The following is a 10,443-nucleotide window of genomic DNA, read 5'->3' on the forward strand; positions in this document are numbered from 1 at the left end:
TTAATTACAAACTAATTTGTAATTTGTCTAAAATATTAGAAAAACGTAGTCTTCTCAACTATATTCAGTTTAGCAGAATATCTGTTTTTGGGAAGAATTTTGAATACTGAATATTGTTAGTTAAAAGGTGATAACAGCATTCGTTTAATTGGTTTCTCAAAAGGAAAACACGTTTTTCTATCTTATACCCTCTAAAAGTTTGTATTTCAAGAAATACTTTCAATGTTTTCCATTCAGAAGTACAATTTTGTTCAAAGTAACCGTCTTGTTTAGGCTACTTCTGTATTATGTTTTCTAAGTTAATGTCACTCATTGCTGTAGAGCTGGACATTTCTTTAAGGATCACATGACTTGAGTTCATCTTTGAGAATGAAAACCAACCTGTTTGTTCCTCAGCATCTTCTTGTTTCAGACTGAACACTTCTTCAATCCTGAAGTCTTCACTCTCCTCTTTAATGAACGCCATCTTTATAACCGTTACTTCGCCAGTTTTTCTGTGTAAACATATATAAACGATTATATGTGTTTATGGTAAGCTGATACACGATAAAGGAAGCAAAGTGAGGCGCACTTCTCTGTTACTGATGTGTGGATGCGCTTTAATCACACAAATAGCGCTCATGCGTGTTAGACGAAGCACTGCAGCAGTACATTACACAATCATTAATTTTACATCGCTTTTTAAAAGACTATGAAACTGCTCGAACGGGTTGCATCGATGTAAACACTTAGCTTTAAATGGCTAAAAACACAAACCTTTCTTTAGTCGAATCACAGCGCGGTCTTATGACGTCACACCATCAGAACAAAATAAAAGTCCTAAATAATTATTTTTATATGTGGCAAAGTATTCAAATATATGTTGTCCAGTGATGTTCTGAAAATAACTACCGATGAAAGATATTAGCCTGTGTGAGATTCTGTCTGAAAGGCAATAGTGCAGAAATTATTTACACCAGGGGTCAGAAGAAGTGTATAAATATAGTAGTTTGATGCATTTTTTACAATGAACCATATATTTTTAGTTTGCGACTAAATATAAAATGTTTGTCAACCAAATGAAACCTTTATTAGGGCAACAGACACAAACAGACACATGCAACAATCATTAAGTAGCATGTTTCAGTGTTATTATTTATCGTGCGCAGAAGAATATGAAACTTAAAGATTGCCTTCCATCAACATTCTGTCAAGTTGATATGTATTCTTATATTTCAATATGCATTAAGAATGATATTTGAATGGCCTCCTGTGGTGAACTGTGTGAGTTACACTGCTGAAATATGTCTAAATCTTACATTAGATTGTGTAATAAACTGATTATTCTGTGCAGCAGCAAAAACATCTGTTCTATTGAAAAAAAACTATAATATTAATAATAAATCTATAATAATTTGTCATGCCTTGGGTTTAGTGGCTGTCCTCTCTGCTCTCTTTTCTCTTTTAGCTGTCTGTCATCATCAGTCATTCACATTTTCATTTTAATCTTAAATAATCTGGCCTATATGATCATCCTGTAAGTTCATTTATTTATTTATGAAAAGAACAGATGAACAAAGATTGTGCATCACTTTTTATGCTCACAACGCAGATGAACGTTTGTTTGTTTTTGTGACAGCAGACACAACATTTGTGCCTGAACCAGCGAATACGAAAAAAAAAAAAATGCACGAGAAATTAAATTTGCCTTGATCTTTTTTCATATAAAAGGTCTTTGTACCATTAAAACAAAGCATTTATTTAATCAAGCTCCAAAAACGGCTCATTTTGGATCCGAGGTGCAAGGTGACGTCACCTTGGCACAAACATTTGCATAAACACCGCCTCCAGAGCACAACATCGACGAATAGTCTTCTTCTCACCATAGGCTCCGCCCACCAGAGTTCAGCCACTAAACACCGCCTCCAGAGCACAACATCGACGAATAGTCTTCTTCTCACCATGGGCTCCACCCACCAGCATTCAGCCGCTAAACACCGCCTCCAGAGCAAAACTAGGCTCCGCCCACCGGCGTTCAGCCGCTAAACACCGCCTCCAGAGCACAACATCGACGAATAGTCTTCTTCTCACCATAGGCTCCGCCCACCGGCATTCAGCCGCTAATGGCTGACTCTTGATCACGCTGAATGGGAGTGTTGCGTTGTGTCAAAAGCTAATAGAAATGACAATCACTACCGCTATCTTGTCTACACTGGATACAGTATACCGATGCGTGTTCACTTTCTGACACAGTCACGCTCGAGTCTGTCGTCAGTAGGACAAATGGAGTGATGTTTAGTTAATGGAGTGCTATATACTTCTTCTTTCTAGATGTATTATTTAGAGGCCGGCCGATTAATCGGGCCAATTTTGGGGATTTTTTAATTAATCGGCATCGGCCGATTGTGCTGCAAATTAGGCCGATTTATAGGCAGGCGCCTGAGTTGACAAAGAAAGTTGATGATCAGCATCATGGTACCAACAAAGCCGGATTGGAGCAGTTTGGTTTTGTCAAATCAAAACTAATCCTGTAACTCTGAATTTGTTCATCTACCATCATGGTACAGGCCCCTGATCATTGGATCATTGGATCATTGGATCATTGGACTTTCACTAATACTACATTTAGCATTTTAATAAACAGTAGTTTTTTTATTTACGTTTTACCATTTGTCTTTGAGTATCGCTATGATATCGTATTGTGAGTTTAGTATCGTGATATGTATCGCATCGTGACATGAGGGGATCATTACACCCCTAGTAACATTCATGTTTGATATCATAAACTGTAAGGGACACTGACTGCATCCGAAATCGCGTACTGTGACGTAACATACTGTATTAAATGAAGTACCTATTGCATTATTGTTAAAACAGTACGTTCTTTATGGTATGTGTTGAGTAAGAATACAGGTGCAGTAAGAATACATTACGGACATGCTGCATCCGCCATTTTCATTTCATTGTCATGTGACCCGTATGTAGGGGTGTGCGATTAAAATGTCTCCACGATCTGCATTTGAAGAAATATCATAGTATCGTGCTGCAGTGCATTCTGACTGATGCAATTCTGGCACCTCCATCTCAACATACTGTACAACGTGACACATTCACATGTCTTAACGCAGCGGTAGTTACGCTCATGTGACACTGCACTTACATGTATTTTCTAGCTGGGAGTATTAAATGCATTCATGTGATCGGCCCCTCTTCATCGCTCGGTTGGCATACAGTGCTCTTTTTACTGGGACCCCCAATCCCTTGGAGAAAAGAGCCTTGCTCAAGGACACACTGGTAGTAGAGCTACAACAAAAAATGTGCATGTAATCGTAACCATTAAATAAAATTTGGCAAGAAATGGAAAGCTGACAACATGAATCGTAAAATGTTTTACAAGTAGTCGTGCTCATGGAGTGCAGGCACACGAATGTTTGGAGCAGACACAGTGGCAGTCAAGATTGTCCCACACATGTTCTCCCACTCTTGCCTCAAGGTTGTGGGGTTCAGGGGGGCGTCATCATGGTCTTCCTCATCCTCTGGCTCAACGATGTCCCCATTGAGAAGAGCGAGATTGTGAAGCGCAGCGCAGCAGCAGAATTGGCACAGCTGTCTTGAGATGGCAGTAGGATGCGGGGTTCACCGTCTGTAAATATATTACGTTTGAATAAAGCTTTGTTTCATCTGCTGTTGACTTGCATATGTATTTATTTATTGTGATGCTTGTGACGCTGTTTTATACACGAAGCCTTCAGTCGCTACCAAAGATGCGAATAGCAGATGTCCATCGGATATGCTTGTTAACATCTAAAACTCCGGCCACCAAAATGGACCAGGGATACAAGCTATATGCATCCTGACTACGATGGTATGTAAGCTAGCGGAACGGAAATGCTGTACAATGCTAACGCTAACATAATCTGCCTAGTCTTTTTTTATGGATGTATGGAGCTACATATTCACATTAACGCGTGGTGAGTTTTGCACCAGTATCTAATAAAGACAAGCTGACTGGTGATGTCCGCATTAGGGCATGCTACAGGTCTACGAGGAGAAGCCACACAGCCGGAGAGTAATGTTAGAGATGGTGTGGGTGTTCTGTTCCAGTTCAGGGACCGTTTTTATTAAGCCGTTCGGAGTTGGAATAAGAATAGACGAATCTGTGATCATGACCAAGTCTCTTTGTTGTCCTGAGAGGCTAGTTAACGTAAATGCATGCAGAGTTACCTTACGAAAATGAACCATGGATTTATTATAGTAACCATAGTTTTTTGGCGGATTGAGTACCATTTGTATAACTACTATTTTACTATAAATACCATGGTTAAACTATGGTTAGTGTAACAAAATTACGGTTAATTTGCTGTTACAATGGTTTAACTACAATAACCATTTTTTGTTTTATTAATTGTAAAACTATGGTTAATTTTCATAATGGTTGTTCCAAGTTCATTGTTGTTTCTCTACATGTTAAAAGATGAGGTCACTGGGGTATAGTTGACTCTGTAAGTCCTGAGTTTGTTATTCCATGTTATTCATTAACAGAATTTGTTAATTTTGAGATACGTGATTTTGTATTTTTGGTATTAATGGCATTGTCAAACTTGCCCCAGCAACCTAACTAGACTGATACTCAAGTCAATGTCATTATTTATTTAAAAAAAACAACAACAACAAAAAAACATTCTCTCCGTATATTTTTGTACAGATTGTACTTCGGGATTCAGACCCTAATTCATGTCATTAGTGATATTAAAATATTGGAAGCATGTTTTGTCAATGCCAGGAACTTGTACTTGTACTTGTAATGATCAGGAACCTTAGAAGGCCGTATTGGTTTTTTTTCCCATCAGGGAGTGAAACCTGGGCCAATAAACAAGAAGGCCATCACCAGACCAAGACTCTCGCAAAATGTCTCACTTAGGATTGTCGGAAGGGGAGAATTGGGATTATCTTGTAGTGTGTGACTTCCTTTAGCTCCCGTCACTGTAAATACTGCATGGTTCATGGATGGTTATACAATCTACAGGATCATAGGCAGTATAGTAAATGTGATTATAGTATAGTTGTCACGAATCCGGTTCATGGACATCCGTCCAATTACCACCAGAGGTCGCTCTTCCATTTTAATGACTCTCTCACTACACAGACTTTCACATATCACCCCGGACTACATTTCCCAGCAGCCATTTCACTAATCACACGTTCACCTGAAACCAATCACACACACTATATAAGACCCACTCAGGTCCTGTTCAAACCGCCGAGTATTGTTTAAGCTGTTTAGCGTAGCTACTTTACGGAGCCAATTCCCCATCATTGTTTGAGTTTTCCATAGTCTAGTCAAAGTCTTGCCTTGCCTGTTTTCTCGTGTTCTGATTCTTGCCTGTGCATCCTGGATTACCCCTCGTCTCACCCTGTTCGGATATTGATTATTCCTCGCCTGGACCATCACCTGTGTTTGGATTAACCCTTTGGATTATCCTGTTTGGACATTGTTCGCCGGAGATCGACCATGCCTGTTTACTGGACTATTCTTGTGTCTTGCCCTCAATATACCTGTTGCCATTGTCTGACCCTCACCTGTTTCTGACCATGCCTTTGAATAAAAGCTTTGCAAATGGATCCGCACATCTCTCGTTCCTGTCGCCTCGTTACAATAGTAAAAGGCAGTACAGTATTTGTAAATTTTATGGGTCTGGCTTCTGGTTTCATCCGCATCCAGCTATTTTTAGCTGTACGAAACAGCTCATTTTGCTGCTTGATATTGCAAATTGGTGTGTCTTACTGTATTATTTTAAAGTATTATCTTAATTATGAACACACTGGTTTGTAGTGCAGACAGTTTTACCGTTTTCTGCACGTTGTTATTCTCGTTATTTCCCTGTTGCGGCTAATGAACCAGAAGTCTCACCCATAGGCTTACTTCCGTGTTAAAGAAAAAGGTGGATAGGACATGCTGCACTCATTAGTATGAGTGCTGTACACTTCTCGAAACAAAATGGTAAAACTGTTTCTCAAACATATTTACTTGTCAGTGTGTGGCCATTGCTGCCTTTAACATTTTCACTATTACTGTCTTTTACAGATTGAAGACACATTCAAAGACTTTGCAATCGCAGAGAAACCTTTAGCAGCAACTATGGGCATATGTGAAGAGAAGACCCTTGTAGAGACAGCGTTTGGCTTGGCACAGAAGGGGAGTGCACTCTCTTACCAGCAGCCTAAAATGCCGACAAAGTCGGTCAACATGCATCAACATCGTCCATCTTACCCACCACTGCCTCTTGGGGAGTACAGGCTTGACCCTACAGAATGCGTGCATGCGTGCACTGAGGAGGAACATTTCCACCTAAAGAGCTTGATGATCACACTGGACATGGCCTATAAGATTGAGGCTGCCACAAGAGAGCGAGCGAGCAGCAGAACAGGAGTGGCATCAGCTATGCAGGCCTAGGATTACCTCTTCACGTTTCAGAGAGGTGTGTTTTGTTAGGGGAGTGAGTTCTGCAGAGTCTCTTGCTGAAAGAATCCTCAAAGGAACAAAGCAGACTGCCGAAATGAAAAGAGGTGCAGAGATGGAGTTTGAGGCTGCAGTTGAGTACTCCAGGATGAAAAATGTCAACTACAGACCCTGCGGCCTCATCATTCACCCGGATACCCCTTAGCTTGGTGCCTCACCAGATGGCTTGATTTACGATCCATCCACACAGCCCCCGTTTGGATTGGTCAAGATCAAGTGCCCTACCATGAAGAGTTACGTGGACTGTACATATATTCAAATGCAGCATGGCACTTCAGCACTCAGTGAAAACCAGTCCTATTTCTGGCAGATCCAGAGTCAAGAATGATTCAGTGGCTCACACCTTAAAGGATAAGTTCACTTCCCGAATAAAAATGTCCTGATAATTAAGAAATTAAATTAAGTTTTTGAGGAAACCATTCCAGGAATTTTCTCCATATAGTGCACTTCAATGGTGGCCAACGATTTCAATGTCAAAAGTGCCATTTCAATGCAGCTTCAAAGGGTTCTACACGATTTCAGCCGAGGAATAAGAGTCTTACTGTATCTAACGAAACAATCGGTCATTTTCTTTAAAAAATTGCCGCGGGGGGGGGCCGCAGCGCATGCCCACATTGCAAGCGACTATATTAATATAAATTAATAATAAACGTATTAATAATAAAATACAATTAGTACCGAGATTCTTCACAGAACTGAATAAATATATAAATTTGCGTAATTTGTGTATGTGTGCTTTAGTGGTAGAACTTTTGTCAAGCATTTCCGAGGTTCTGGGTTCTAATCCACCCTCGTGTAGTAGTTTTTTTCTCTCATTAAAACCAAAGGTGTTCATCAGTGATTGTATATCAAGAGCAAGGACATGTTTGTGTGCATTTTGTTTTGTGCTTTTACCAGAACGAAGGGTACGATCGTCTGTGTGAAGACAGCGCATTGGGCACGAGTGCCAAGAGAGAACTGATAACAGCAGCAATGAGCGCCCGCCATAACACATGTGTTATTTAACACAGACCAACGAATTTGTTATCAAATGGAGAGGTTTCTTTAGGTACATCCGTGCGTGCCGCGAGATTTTGCAAAAAGTGGCGGAGGTCGTGGGGACACACGTCCAACCCGTAAATAAAAATATAACACAGAATGAATAGTCTTGTTTTATTTGTTATATGTCATTTCCACGACTTTCCAAAAGAGGAGAAAAATATTGAGATTGACAAATTTGGGTCACTCCCTCGCAGCGGCCCTAATTCTTTTTTTTTTTTTTTTGTAATTTATTTGGGGTCACCTCGAGAGTGTATGTAATGTTAAAGTGATTACATTGCGTTTCATTTTTAATAAAGTTAATTTAGAAAAACGTTTGGAGCATTTTTTGTTCGTTAAATGTAAGTTTTTTTTTTTAAGTAACGACCAAGCGGCCAGCGGCAGGCAGTGAGCTGATCATAGCCTATTGATCAATTTAGCCTTCTCAAATCATCATGACTTGCCTAAAATAAAATCTATAGATATAAAACAGTTCAAGCATATCACAATGTTAGTTGAAATGTTATTAGGCGCATATCTAATCGTTTGTGTGAAGAGTGGAAGCTGAAGGCACTCTGCAGGACATGGAGACGCCAGCGCGACCACTCACTTGCATTTTTTCTTGAGAGTGGAAACAACTTAAAATACGCTGTAATTTTTGCTCATAACTTTATGTAAGAGTAATACATTCGGAAATACATTCACAATATCAACAAAACGTTGTGATAATGAAAAAACAAAAACTCTTTCATTATGTAATCCGTAAAAATGCATTTCTCTCTAAAGGCACGTCCAATGAGGAGATGGCGAGTCATTTTTTCATCACCATCTAAACTATAACAATAAGGAAAAGCCTTAAACAGGCCCGATTATATTTTTTCTGATTTGTATGTTGCTCTGATCTGAATACCTTAAAATTTAAAGGATTTGCTGCAACACAATTTTGTCTGATATGTGAATTATTTATTGGCCTATTTTTTTTAATCCATGCAGCAAATGCTTTAAAAACAGCTTTAAAAATTACTTTATTGCATTCCAGATGATTTTAAAGAACGTTACACTAAAATTTTACGGGTAGCTTGAATGTAAAACATTGTCATGAATTCGTTGTATTCCCATTTGTAAAATAGACTACAAATTAATTGTTGTAGGCTAACCTGGTCACATGAATGTGCGTATAGCACGAATTTCTGTTTCTATTTGGCGTAATGTTTATACGCAGAAATTGACTTTGGCGTGCAAAAGACTGATGAATTCATAATTAATGGCATGACTGGTTTAGTTGACAGAAATACGGGACACACGGGCCTATCATTTACTGCTGAAATGTTTGCGGGGCAAATCTCAGGTCAGTCTGAGCGTTCATGGTACGCACAGTGCGTACAGCCGTACACCTGCAGGCGCCACTGTGTGTATGTGCTTGTGGGTATTACAACTAGTGGTTGTTGCCGCTAAAGTTGGCCATGATTCAGGACATGGTGTTGATAAATTTTAGACCTCTTTCTTATCTAGCATCTTGCTTTCCGGAGAGGAATGCGGTTGCCGCGATTACTGGGTTACTGTGCTAAAAAAAAAAAAAAGTTTGCGGTATTTTCAGCACCACAGCGTTGAAACACTCAATGCTTCTGACAACCTTGCCTTCTGTGCTTTGCAAATACAATAGATAACACATGCTGATGACTGTAAAATTCAACACGATTAATTTGGTACTTCTGGCTGCTGCGGCCAGGGCGCACGCATAGCCGTGTGTGTTAGAGAGAAACGCACACAAATAGTTTCAATTTGAGTTTCGATGTTCAATTTATTATAAGAATCTGATAAGATACTGATTTTAGTTGGTCTAAATTAAGTAGGTTAGGCACAAATTTGCTTATGTGGGTTCCCTTCTAGACACGAGCGCTGTGTGTTTGTATGTGCTTCATAACCGTGCACCCCTGGGGGCCCGTCGTAATAGCCTGCACTGGGGCCCGTCATTACTAAGTTACCCCACTATCCGCGCGTGCGGCTTTCGAACTGCGCTCCCAAGCATTCATCTCACGAATGTCCGTTCCTTTCCTTACAAAACGGATGAACTTCTTCTCCTCACCCGCACCAACAAGGACTTTTCAAACTCTACTGTGCTTCACTGAAACCTGGCTGAGTGAAGCCATTCCGGACAACGTGCTTCATCTGCCGGGCTACTAGCTGTTCAGAGCGGATCGCATCGTGGAGTTAACAGGGAAAATGAGAGGGGGGGGGGTGGATTGTGTTTCTACATCAACTAAAGTTGGTGTTCAGATGTAACAACGCTGAAAAAGGTATGCTGTCCTAACTTGAGGCACTCTTCATAAACTGTAAACCTTCCTACTCGCCGCGGGTACTCCTCTTTCATTCTTGTGAATGTGTACGTGCCTCCGGACGCGTGCGTGAGTGCCGCGATGCAACAGCTGGCCGAACAAATAACTGAAATGGAGCAAAGGTACCCAGCCTCTATTTTAATCATTCTTGGAGATTTTAACAAATCAAATCTCTCCCGTGAGCTGACAAAATACAAGCAGCACATTACGTGTCCCACCAGAAACAGCAATATATTGGATCACTGTTACACAGCAATAAAGGATGCATATCACTCTGTCCCACGGGCAGCTTTGGGGCTCTCCAGAGTGGCTAAAAAAACTACTCTGAAAAGCTGAGAAAAGAGCTTTCAGCCAATGATCCGGCGTCAGTATGGACTGGTCTGAGGAACATCCCCATGTACAAGACACCACCCCCACAGCTTGTGGAGAATCAACAACTGGCTGACGATCTGAATGTGTTTTACTGCCAATCTGAAAATGCCAGTCTACCACCCCCCATCCGCTCTAATCTGCACTTCACACATTCACCTACCACCCCTGCAACCCCCCTCCCTCCCTCCCCCACCATTCAACCTGTGCTTTAGGTCTGTG

The sequence above is a fragment of the Sinocyclocheilus grahami genome, unplaced genomic scaffold (genome assembly GCF_001515645.1).
Source record: "Sinocyclocheilus grahami isolate Dianchi unplaced genomic scaffold, SAMN03320097.WGS_v1.1 scaffold2191.1, whole genome shotgun sequence".
NCBI lineage: Eukaryota > Metazoa > Chordata > Actinopteri > Cypriniformes > Cyprinidae > Sinocyclocheilus > Sinocyclocheilus grahami.